This window comes from Octodon degus, unplaced genomic scaffold (assembly GCF_000260255.1).
Source record: "Octodon degus isolate 3935 unplaced genomic scaffold, OctDeg1.0 scaffold00352, whole genome shotgun sequence".
In the NCBI taxonomy this organism is placed as follows: Eukaryota; Metazoa; Chordata; class Mammalia; order Rodentia; family Octodontidae; genus Octodon; species Octodon degus.
In genome coordinates, this window is record NW_004524928.1 from 405,211 (window position 1) to 417,776 (window position 12,566).

The following is a 12,566-nucleotide window of genomic DNA, read 5'->3' on the forward strand; positions in this document are numbered from 1 at the left end:
CGGTTCAATCCCCCAGCACCACATGCCAGCCAGCCCTGCACCCTGGTGGGGTGAGCTGGCCGCACACACATAAATAAATAAATAAATAAATAAATAACAAATTAATAGGGGGCAGGGGCGATAACTCAGCTTGATATGGGCTTGCCTGGAAGTGGAAGGGCCCAAGTTCAATCCCTGGTTCCGCAAAAAAAAAAAAAAAAAAAAATTACATATAGTGGGTATGGGAGATAACACAGTGTTCTAGGCACCCACCTGGCAAGTACAAGGAGCTGGGTTCTTTCCATGGTGCCACATACTGTGCTGATCGCCCAAGAACCCCAGACACACCATGTCAGCCACTGAAACCGGCATGGTGGTGTGACCCTGTAATTCCAGCACTGGGAAGGGTTGAGACAGGAGAATTCAAGACCCTGTACCAAATAAACATTTACAAAATCTAAAAAATTACAAATCAGGGGCCAGGGAGATGGCTCAGTAGGATAAGCGCTTGACTGGCAAATGCAAGGATCTGAGTTCAATCCCCGGTTCCACCAAAAAAAAAAACCAAATCATTAAATGACATGTAAATTATGACAAAATACTTAAGCAATCTGTATGTATAGCTAAGCATAGCTGCACATGCTTACAAACCCATCACTCCTTCCACCCCAAGAACCGGGGATTGAACTCAGGCCCTTGCACTTGCCAGGCAAGCACTTATTCTAAAAATCTAATCATATCCCTTAAAAGTACTCAGGGAAGAATAGGTTTGGTGTCATTTGGACATAAATCCAGCACTCAAGTGTAAGGCCCCACAAACCCATCACTAGAGACTTCAGTAGGATAGCCAACTGAAGGCAATCCCAGGCTAAGTTCAGGCCAGCCTAACTACAAACTAGCTACAAAGATCTGGGAAAAACAACAGGTCAGTATGCCGGAACACACCTGTCAATCCCAAAACATAGGCAATTAAGGCAGGACAGGAGGGCTGCTGAATTGGAGCCAGCCTCCAACTGCACAGTGAAAACTTGTCTTTAAAAAAAAAAAAAAAAAAAGACCCTTTCATCAGGGTGTATATGGTAGCACAAATCTTATTTCTCTTCTACTTTCAGGCTGTAGTCTTTACCTCCTTTGACATATGTCTCATAGTGATGTGAAATAGTGGTGTTAACCCACATAAATCAGGTTTTAAACAATCTCTTCTAATACCCTGATGAATAACAGCCTCCATCTCATGGATTTATAATTTTAATAATTTTTCCATATTACAGAAATACACAAAATAAATAAAAAGAAATACAAACTTACGGAAAAGCCTACCATTTTCTCAAAGCCCTCAAAGAATAAAAATCTAATCATATCCCTTAAAAGTACTCAGGGAAGAGTAGGTTTGGTGTCATTTGGACATAAATCCAGCACTCAAGTGTAAGAATAAGGAGTCCTGAGTCCAGACTAGGCAACTTCAGGGTGGGAATTTGTAGATAAAAATTTATACTTGAGATCTATGTACTGACAAGTATAGAATTTTAAATCCTAAAATCTGCTTTCAACAAATATAACCAGCAAAAACGAAACAAAAACAAAAAACAAATATAAGCAGCAAGTAAAAGGTTAATTAAAATACTTTTACTTCCACTACAGTACAAATGATAGAATAAGAAAGGAAATCCAAGTATTTTCCTAAAGATCACTGAGAACACTCAAATTTCTGACCCAGGTATGCAGTGGTACATGTTATTTTTTCATTGTAGTTTCCCACTCCAATTATGAAAGGATGACCAAAGTGGTCTTACTTGGTGAGTAAAAGTAAAAAACCAAAATCTTTACTTTTACTCTTTCTAAAGTCAAGAATCCTATCCATATGCTTATCTGTTTGATAGAATTTATCCTGAAGCAATGAAACAGAACTTAATAGGAAAGTGAAAGACTAATAAAAATGCTTAAGATTCCTTGCTCTATGGTCCCATTCATATCTTAACCTTCCCAGTAAGTCCAAAAGTAGTAAAATCAATGTTTAACAAGCCTTTCCAGATGTTATACCCCTTTTAAAAAGCAAATGTAGACTGTCGTCAATTTGGCTAAAATTTGTTTATAACAAGTACATTTCTCCAAAGTTCACATTAACTTTCAAACTTCTGGGAATTATAGCAGTTTGCACTTTCTGATGATTATGCAAGAACTTTCACATGGGCCAGAAACAACTTACTAAGGTCATGGAAATTTGCCCAAAACTGTTCTAAAACATCAGTCATACTTTCAACTATCAACTTTTTATCTGGTCATGAGAATGAAATTTGAGACAGTGTTTCAGATTTTTAGTGCTACACACAATTTTCAGCAGATGGTTCTCAAAATAAGCAGAAAATAAAACAAGGTTTTGACCAGGCATTTCCAAGTCATTTATCTCATCACCTAGTCACATGGATTTATCAAGTATGTACTTATCAGGGGCCAGGGAAATGGCTCAGTGGAATAAGCACTTCCCTGGCAAACACAAGGGCCTGAGGAGTTCAATCCCCAGTTCTGCAAAAAGAGTATATACTTATCTGTGAGACAGTGACCAAAGATGGCACACATATGGTTTATGAGATGCCAAATCATATTGGAGGGCAACAAAAATAACTATGATTAAGAAATTGAAATGCAAGGATCTGAGTTCAATAACCGGTTCCGCCCCAGAAAAAAAAAAAAAAAAAGAAAAAGAAAAGAAAAAGAAATTGAGAACTGGGGCTGGGGAGATAGCTCAGTTGAATAAGCCCTTGCCTGGCAAACACAAGGGCCAATGTTCAATCCCCGGGTCTCCAAAAAAGAAACTGAGAGCTGAGCCACCGTGTAATGGTGCATGCCTATAATCCCAGCACTTAAGAAGACTGAGGTAGGAGGACCACTGTGAGTTGGAGCACGCAGCTTTGGGAGGGATGCACACTGATAGTTGAGAGAGGAAGAGGACACCCGCCTAGCCAGCCAGATCAGCTGGATCAACCCCGGCGATCAATGGGGTGACAGATGTTGCAGCCAGATCACCCTCACATCCAAGAAGCACTAGATGGCAGCAACAGGTTAGCAATTTTTAAAACAATAATTTTTTTTTTTTTTTGGTATTTTTTAGGGAAGGGTCTACAGGGCATGCACAGTCTCACTACTAGATCGCACTCCTAGTGATCTGTTTACAGCCTCCCAAGAGCTGGGATTACAGGCACGCGCCACCACACCCAGTCTAACAATCATCTTGACTCAAATTTTAAATACTAAGTTTCTCAATACTTTTAGACACTATAATTGAAGTTTCTCTGCCTAGATACAACATCATTCCCAGGTGTATGTTCTTTTAGAACACTGCAACTCCTCTATTGCCTCTATAAGCTGCCTTGCTTCCCATGGTAATTTTCTCCACGTGACTTCCATATTTTTCTCCTCTGGCCATCTTCTGTGTACTCTTGGTATGATTTTGTACAACTTTCATCACAAAACTTTCTGGTCTCCTAAGATGTCTGGTCTCCTAAGATGTCATTAACTACTAATATATTAGAGAAAAAAAATGTTAATGACCCAGAGTATTTTAACTGTTTCACTTATATATAGGGCTCATTTATCAAAAACATAAATACTGCCTCAAGGGAGATTTCTAGCAATTAAGTCTCAAGTACCAGACACTTGCTGTATGGGTATTTACAGGCCAGGAAAAATGAAGTTGACTGCTTTTAGATAAATTACGCTAACTGCTATGTCTAACCATCAGAAAAATGGTAATTGCTACAAATAAAACAAGGCAGCCATTTTAAAATGTTGCAGCTGGATGGGTGACACATGCCCATAACCCCAAAACTTGGGGCATAAAGGCAGGAAGATAACTGCAAATTCAAGGTCAATCTGGATTACAAAGGGAGACCCCAATCTTTAAAAACAAAAAAAAAAACAACCAAACAAAAAAATAATGTGATTGACAAATCCCAAATAATGGAATCATACACATAGATGTCAGGGTGATCTGGCTGTGACATCTGTCACCCCACTGTTCACCTGGGTTGATTCGGCTGATCTGTCTGGCTAGGCAGGTGACCCCTTCCCCCCCTCAATGATCCATGTACGTCCCTCCTGAACCTGCGCACTCAGTTGAAGAGGACGAGCACCCCCCAATAGAGGAGCACCATTCCTCAGTCAAGGAATGGAATAATAAATGCAATAAAAATAAATATTTTTAAAAAAAAAGGATCACATTTATTTGTTTAGTGTGTGTGTGTGTGTGTGTGTGTGTGGCCAGCTCAGCCCACCAGGGGGCGGGGCTGGCTGGCATGTGGTGCTGGGGGATTGAACCACGGTCCCTGTGCGGTCCCTGTGCGTTGCTAAGCTTGTTCTAGGTAGGTGCTTTAGACCACTGAGCCATCTCACCAGCCCCAGAAAGCTCAATTTTTAAACTGTTAAGCAGGTGAAGATTTAACAGTCTAGTTAAGAAAACTGTCAACTATGCTAAAAGCTTCTTGGATGAAGCAGCATGGCTTACAAATTATCAAATCAGATAGCTAAGAACAGAACCATTACTGTTACAATAGTCTCCAACTGAACCTTCATGGGGAAACAATTTCAAGTTTATGGGACATCATATAACACAGGATTCCTAAGGGGGAAGCTTTTCTAGATTAAGAAAACACCATGTGAACCTTGACTAGGCACTAAAACGTACAGACTTTTTTTTAAAAAAAAAGTATTTAGTACAGGGTCTACAGTGTCCCATGACACTGACCGAACTCAGTGATCCTTCCTGTTTTTCAGCCTCACGAACTCTGGGATTACAGGTGTGTGCCACCACACACAATCTCAATCACAGTCTCAGCCCACCCCAAGGAAGGGGGGGTGGGGGGGAAATGACAGGATGGGGATTGAACCCAGTAGGGGCTTTAAACCCCTAAGCTATATGGTCAGCCCCTAGCCAAGGCTTTTTTGACTTAAAGAGTTTTAATATGGAATGCATGAGGCAAAGAAGGTTGTTTTTAATATTTCAGTTATATAAGTTTTATCTTCTTTTTTTTGGGTGGAACCGGGGACTGAACTCGGGACCCTTGCACTTGCCAGGGAAGCACTTATTCTACTGAGTCATCTCCCCAGCCCCTCTATCCTTAAGCAACAGGATATATGATGAGGTTCCCTAAGTATGCCCAAAACTTTGTAATCTTTCAGGAAGAAAAGCTATACAAAGAACAAACAGCAATATACATACTTGCTATCAAAACAATGACAGAAAGCTGAAAAAGGGGATAACGTACACTTCATATCTGCAAATTATCTGTTCAAAAAACATTTATTTTAAATCCTACTATAGAACCACAGAGATAGCTCAGTGCAAGGACACAAGTTTGATCCCCAGTACCACATGCCATGCTGGCCACCAAGACCAGACCTGGTGGCACACACCTGTAATCCCAGTGCTGGGGAAGACTTGAGATAGGAGGATCACTGAGACTACATGGGTGTGTCACTAGCCCAGTTGCAGGGCCGGCAAGGGGCACCTAGGGTTCCAGGGCCAGCACAGCATGTAGTACCAGGGATGGAACCCGGGTCCTCACACTTGCCAGGCAGGCGCTTAGACAGCACCAAGCTATCTCCTCAGCCCCAAATACATAAAATTAAAAAATAAAAATAAAAATGAAAAATAAAATCCTACTATGGAACTGGCTGTGGTAACACGTGTCTGTAATCCCAACACTCGGGAGCAAAAGGCAGTAGGATGGCTAGGAGTTAAGAGGCCAGCCTGAGCTATACAGCAAAACCCTGTCAATGGCATGAAAGCAGTATTAGCCTTTTCACAGTTAGGCATACTAGTCCACACTGCGTATTGTTATACATTATACAATCCATGATGTCCCACATGCTGAGCACACTGTGACTCCTGACAATTAAGAATAATTGGCTGGAGATACAGCTCAGTGGCACAGTACCAGCCTGGCAAGCACGAGGTCCTGAGTTTGATTCCCCTCTAAAATAATGCGCGCGCGGGGGGGGGGGGGGGGGGGGGGGGGGGGGGGAGATGGCTCAGTGGAATAAGCGCTTCCCTGGCAAGCGCAAGGGCCTGAGTTCAATCCCCGGTTCTGCCAAAAAATAAATAAATAAATAAAATAAAATAAAGGGCTGGTGAGATGGCTCAGTGGTCTAAAGCACCTACTTAGAACAAGCTTGGCTAAAGCACAGGGACCACGGTTCAATCCCCCAGCACCACAAGCCAGCCAGCCCCGCCCCCTGGTGGGCTGAACTGGCCACACACACAAACACACACACACAAATAAATAAAATTTAAAAAAATAAAATAAAATAAAGTGAAATAGGTTTCACGTATTTAAGATATTAGGCCATGCACAGTGACATGCACCAAAGCCAGCTAAAACTCCAAATCTGAGGAAAGGATGAACAATGTAGTGAGAACCTCTCTTAAAATTTAAAAATATAAAAAAGACTGCAAGCACAGATCACTGTCAAGGTCATGGGTTCAATCTCCAATACTATGACAAATAAAATACAAACTAAATTGGATTACTTGTGGCAAAAAAAAAAAAAAAGCCATACAACAAAAATGTTTTAGGGTGAGAAAATACAATACAGAGGTTCTTTCAAACTACAAATGGAAGCTGAGCATGGTGATGCATGCCTGTAATCCCAGTACTCCCATCCACAATTTCAAGGACAGCCTCACCTAAAGTACAGTTAGACACTGTCTCAAAAAACTAAACTAAAGCTAAACTTAGATGAAGCCAGTAATGATAGTGCATGCAGAACTGTAAAGTTCAAAGTCAGCACAGGCTACACAAGGAGTTCAAGGCTAGCACAAACTACATAGAGACCCTGTTGCAAAAAATAAAAGTACAGCCCTGCATGGCGTCACACTTTTAATCCCTGTGTTCCCCAGCTGAGGCGGAGGAAGAAAGATCCTTTGAGTTTGAGACCAGCATGGGCTACAAAGTGAGCTCAAAACCAGTCTGAACTGCAGAGATGCTGTCTCAAAAAGACAAATGAAATTTAAAATAAATCTGTCTATAAATTTATTATAAATATGTCTATACACTAATAAACATGTCTATACACTTGTGGCTGCATGAAAAAGATACAATGTCAATCATCTTTGAGTGCTAATTCCTGCCAAGATATTTACCAATATAAGGCACAAATTAAAAATAACATGCTTTTCAAATGTCAATGTTGAGTTGAAAAAAAAAATTATATAGTAGAAAAATCTCAAAAAATCACTGGATGTAGTAGTGTAACACCTGAAATCCCAGCGGTCAGGTGACCTGAGGCAGAAATTGAGTTCAAAGTCATTCTTGACTTCATAGTAATAAAACAAATTCCCTCTTTACCTCACTACAAACATTCCTCATTTAATGACCTACCTGCTTAACAATTTTTAGACTTACATCGTGCTGCTTGGGCTTTGTACAGTTCTGTACATCTTGATCTAGTGTAGAATCTCAATGTATTTTGTACATCTTGAGAATAAATTCAATGTCTTTTGTACAGTCCAACTTCATAAGTTGCTATACATTCAAGTACTATGTGAAAATTATTCAAATAAAAGCAAAGGTTGGGGCTGGTGAGATGGCTCAGTGGTCTAAAGCACCTTACTTAGAAGAAACTTAGCTAAAGCACAGAGACCACGGTTCAATCCCCCAGCACCACATGCCAGCCAGCCGTGCCCCCTGGAGGGCTGAGCTGGCCACACACATACACATACACGTACACATACACATACACATACACACACACAATAAATGTTTAAAAAAAAAAAAAAGCAAAGGTTGGAGTTTTCCCTTAGGGGCATTTCTTTGTTTTAAATACTATGATGCATGTTATATACAGCTCATTTATGGCCACAAATTCATTTAACAACTTAGTCACAGGATAAGTACTCATTAAACATGGAATGTCAAATGACCAAGCCTCTGAATTGCCAATGACCAGAACTCACAATCTTAAGATACTCAATTCTAAAACTTGAATTCAGTGCTTCCAAAATTTCTTTCCTTTAATGTCTACTATCCATTAGTAAGTACAATTTCCCGACACAACACTGTACTGAAATTACTCTCTATCCCAGTATGAAAATAAAAACCTGGACCTTGGGGCCAGGGAGATGGCTCAGTGGAATAAGCGCTTCCCTGGCAAGCTCAAGGGCCTGAGTTCAATCCCCAGTTCCGCAAAATAAAATAAAATAAAATAAACCTGAACCTTACTAACTACACAAATACTACTGTTCCTGCTTACTTAGGGACTGACAAGCTTACACTAACTGGAAGTAAAAACTCTTTTATGCTCATTTATCAATGAATTTTGACAATGTTGCTATATCAAGTACAGAGCTTTAACATTGCATACAGTACAGTATTTCATATTCTAATATATACATACACCCTGAAGAACACAGGTAAAGCCCAAATATTTCATATTTTGATGTTTTATTAAAATAACTCTCACTGATTCATGACATTTTTTCAACAGTTTCAAAATATGGTGCCCAAGAATGGAACAATCATGGCTACTCCAATAACCTGCTAGAACTACATCATTTACAATTGTTGGCAGCAACAAAAATGGGGTACCATATACAAGTAATAGCAACTGAAAGTCAGTGACAGGGGCCTTGCTGCTTAAAGTACTTGCTTGGGAAAAAGTCAGGCAGGCATGGGCGGGTGGGCGGCACAGTTCCATCCCCAGTTCCACATGCTGCAACAGACCTGCCCTTTAGGCAGCCTAAGTAAGAAAAAAAAAAAAAAAAAAAAATTTCTTCTCAAGTTTTTGGGTCAGGGAGATAGCTCAGTGAAATAAGTACTTGCCTGGCAAGCACAAGGTCCTGAGTTGAATCCCTGACATCACCCCCCCCCCAAAAAAAAGGTCAATGAGGATAAAAATTTTCAGCATCATGGGCGTATGACGTAGCTCAGTGGCCCAAGTTCAAGGTCCTGCATTTGAGTCCCAAAACACACACACACACACACAAAATCAGCATAATAAACAAAATGCACATTAAACCAAATAGCATGCCTCATGTATGAAAAGGCATTTGTGGCGTTCAGGTTTTCAATGTCACTAATAATTTTGAGTCTTTGCAGTCAGCTCCACTGGCCTAAAAGATTTTTAAATTATACTACTTTATAAATAAAATAGGGCCAGCCAAATAGCTCATTGGATTAAAGCACCTGCTTAGGCAGATGAAGGGCCTGGAGTTTGGTCACTGGGTCCCAGGCCTGACACATGGCACACTGAGACAGGGACTGAGACTGGGCATGGTGGGCACACACCTGTAATCCCAGCATTTGGGAGGCTGTAAACAGGATCACTATGAGTACGATCTATACAGTGAGATCCTGTACACTCTGTCCTAAATACAAATAAGATATAAAGACAGAGGAATCACTAAGCTCAAGGCCAGCATGAATGAGTACAAGGCCAACCTGTACTAGAGACCATCTCAAAAATTTTAAAAAAGTCCTTTTCATATAATTCCAATAGTATCAATCTCTGCTTTATTTCCAGATTAACTACTAGACTACTGCAACAAAAGCTGAACTGAGCAGAGGTGATACATCCCTATAACCCAATGAGTCCTTGCTAAGCTCTGGGTTTATCCCACAACTAAAGGGAGAAAAACTTTTAGTCGAGTTATTTTCATTTTTGAGAACTCAAGAGAAAGCTTGGCCTAATGAAGGCTCATAACTGTAATCCCAGCACTTAGGAAGCTGAACAGAAAGATCGCTGAGTTCAAGGCCATCATGAGCTACAAAGTGAGTTCAAAGCCAGCATGAAATGCATGGTGAAACCCTGTCTCAAAGACCCCCCCCCTTCAAGGGAGATGGCTCAGTAGGATAAGTGCTTCCCTGGCAAGTGCTAAGGACCTGAGTTCAATCCCTGGTTCTGGGGAAAAAAAAAAAAAAAAAAAAAGTCAGGATTACTCCGGACCATTTTCTCTTTCTCTTACAACTCCAGCTGTAAAATAGTACTATAATCAAAGACCCCCCTTCAAAAAACAAATGAAGGAAACAATATCAATAGTATTCATACACACACAAAAAAATAGTATTAACAATATTAGTGTTAAATTAGAAAATAAGTACCTAACAATGAATATTAAATGAATTCAATTATCAATTCAATTGAATAATGATTTTTATTTTTTTAAGAGTAGAATATATTTATTGGGGAAAGAAAGCTCCTGTCCTAGACAGGGACAGAAGAGAAAGGGGGGATCCATGCAGGTGGCCCCCTGAATGATTTTTAAATGACACCACACTGACATACAGGTTTTGAAGATGTTAACTGCACTATTTTTCACTATATACGGTATTAAAATTCTCAATATGGAGTGGAATTGTGAAGTTTTTAAATATTTCCTCAAGAGCTGGGGAGATGGCTCAGTGGAATAAGCGCTTCCCTGGCAAGCTCAAGGGCCTGAGTTCAATCCCCAGTTCCTAAAAAATAAAAAATAAATAAAAAAAAAAGAATGGGAAATCGTTTGGGGCTGGAGAGATGGCTCAGTGGTCCGGGGCACCTACTTGGAACAAGCTTAGCAAAGCATCAGGGACGGCGGTTCAATCCCCCAGCACCACATGCCAGCCGGCCCCGCCCCCTGGTGGGCTGGGCTGGCCACACACACACACCACACACTCTCTCTCTCTCTCTCTCTCTCAAATAAAAAAAAAAAATATTAAAAAAATAAATAAATAAATAAATATTTCCTCAAACAAATGCTTATCAGTACATCAAAACATTGACTGGATATTGAACTACCCAATTTAAGGTCTCACTTTTTGGAGTTCCAATTGACCAAGTTGACTGACATGTCTTTATTACCAACCTTCATAATTAGGTGCTTACAGCAGACCTAAAACAATGAATCAAAAGCCAGCATTCTACAGCCAATCATATGCTTAGCAAGAACAACCTTTGTCTTACATAGTAAAACTAATAAACTTCCATTTACTCTGGGAATATTTTTTTTAATATTTATTTATTTTGTGTGTGTGTGTGTGTGTGTGTGTGTGTGTGACCAGCTCAGCCCACCGGGAGGCGGGCTGGCTGGCATGTGGTGCTGGGGGATTGAACCGCGGTCCCTGTGCTTTGCTAAGCTTGTTCTAAGTCGGTGCTTTAGACCACTGAGCCATCTCACCAGCCCTACTCTGGGAATATTTTAAGTCACTTGAAAACCAGGGATTCCTGATGCACAAATATCAAAAAGCAACTGGAAAGATACAGAAGTATTCAGAATGAATACAAATCTTGACCAGAACTAAACATCAAGGCCACTTGGAATACACAAAATTAAAACAAAAAGTCCTAATATAAACACCTAATCTAAATGAAAAACTGTGATGGTGAACCTTTTAATTTTTTTGGTACCAGGAATCAAACTCAACATTTTATGCTTGGGCTGGTGAGAAGGCTCAGTGGTCTAAAGCACCTACTTAGAACAAGCTTAGCAAAGCACAGAGACCACGGTTCAATCCCCCAGTACCACATGCCAGCCAGCCCCGCCCCCTGGTGGGCTGAGCTGGCCACACACACACATAAATTAAAAAAAAAAAATTTATGCTTCCCAGACAAGCACTCTGCTGCTGAGCTGTATCTCCACTCAAACCTTTTAGAAATGCAATGCCACTTATTTGTCACAAAGTGCCAACACTGTAGTTAAACCTGAACACTGAGGTTTCAATTTAGAAAAGTTAACACTTTGTCTTCAACAAAAAACACAGCAACTTGGGGCTGGTGAGATGGCTCAGTGGTCTAAAGCACCTGCTTAGAACAAGCTTAGCAAAGCATCAGGGACCACGGTTCAATCCCCCAGCACCACATGCCAGCCAGCCCTGCCCCCTGGTGGGCTGAGCTGGCCACACACACAAAAATAAATAAAATTTTTAAAAAAACACAGCAACACATGCCATAGGTTCACCACCACTGACCTATATAAGGACAATAAAAAGACTACTGTGAATTTCCCTAATCACGAAAAACTATCTTTTACAAGATTTTTTTTTTAAGGTTAGGATCTACAGTGTGTACAGGGTCTCACTGCGCAGATCAAAGTGTAGTTAGCCGCCCTGCCCAGTTTCATTTGCGGTCTCATCATGGGGGGGGGGGGTGCAGCACAGGACGCACAGAAGGAACTCCTGGACCTGACCCCCTGCTCCAAGCAGGAGCTTTAATCCACTGAGCTATTTGGCCGGCCCTAGAGATACATACTTTTAAGAACAAAAGGCTTGTCTTAAATCACAAATTTGTTTAAAGGCTCACTTTAAAAAGAAATAAAGGGGCTGGTGAGATGGCTCAGTGGTCTAAAGCACCGACTTAGAACAAGCTTAGCAAAGCACAGGGACCGCGGTTCAATCCCCCAGCACCACATGCCAGCCAGCCCCGCCCCCTGGTGGGCTGAGCTGGCCACACACACAAATAAAATTAAAATAAAATAAAGCTGGGGCTGGGGAGATGGCTCAGTGGAATAAGTGCTTCCCTGGCAAGCTCAAGGGTCTGAGTTCAATCCCCAATTCCGAGAAAAACAAAAAGAATTTATTTCCCTGTTCTGACTTTTTTGAAACGCGGGACAAAAGTTACTT

General features: G+C 40.8%; 1 protein-coding gene across 1 annotated transcript in view; it reads right to left on the reverse strand.

The window, feature by feature from the left end:
* Nucleotides 1–12,566, reverse strand: part of Hnrnpc (heterogeneous nuclear ribonucleoprotein C (C1/C2)) — a 91,386-nt gene that overhangs the window by 57,440 nt on the left and 21,380 nt on the right. The window lies entirely within an intron of this gene.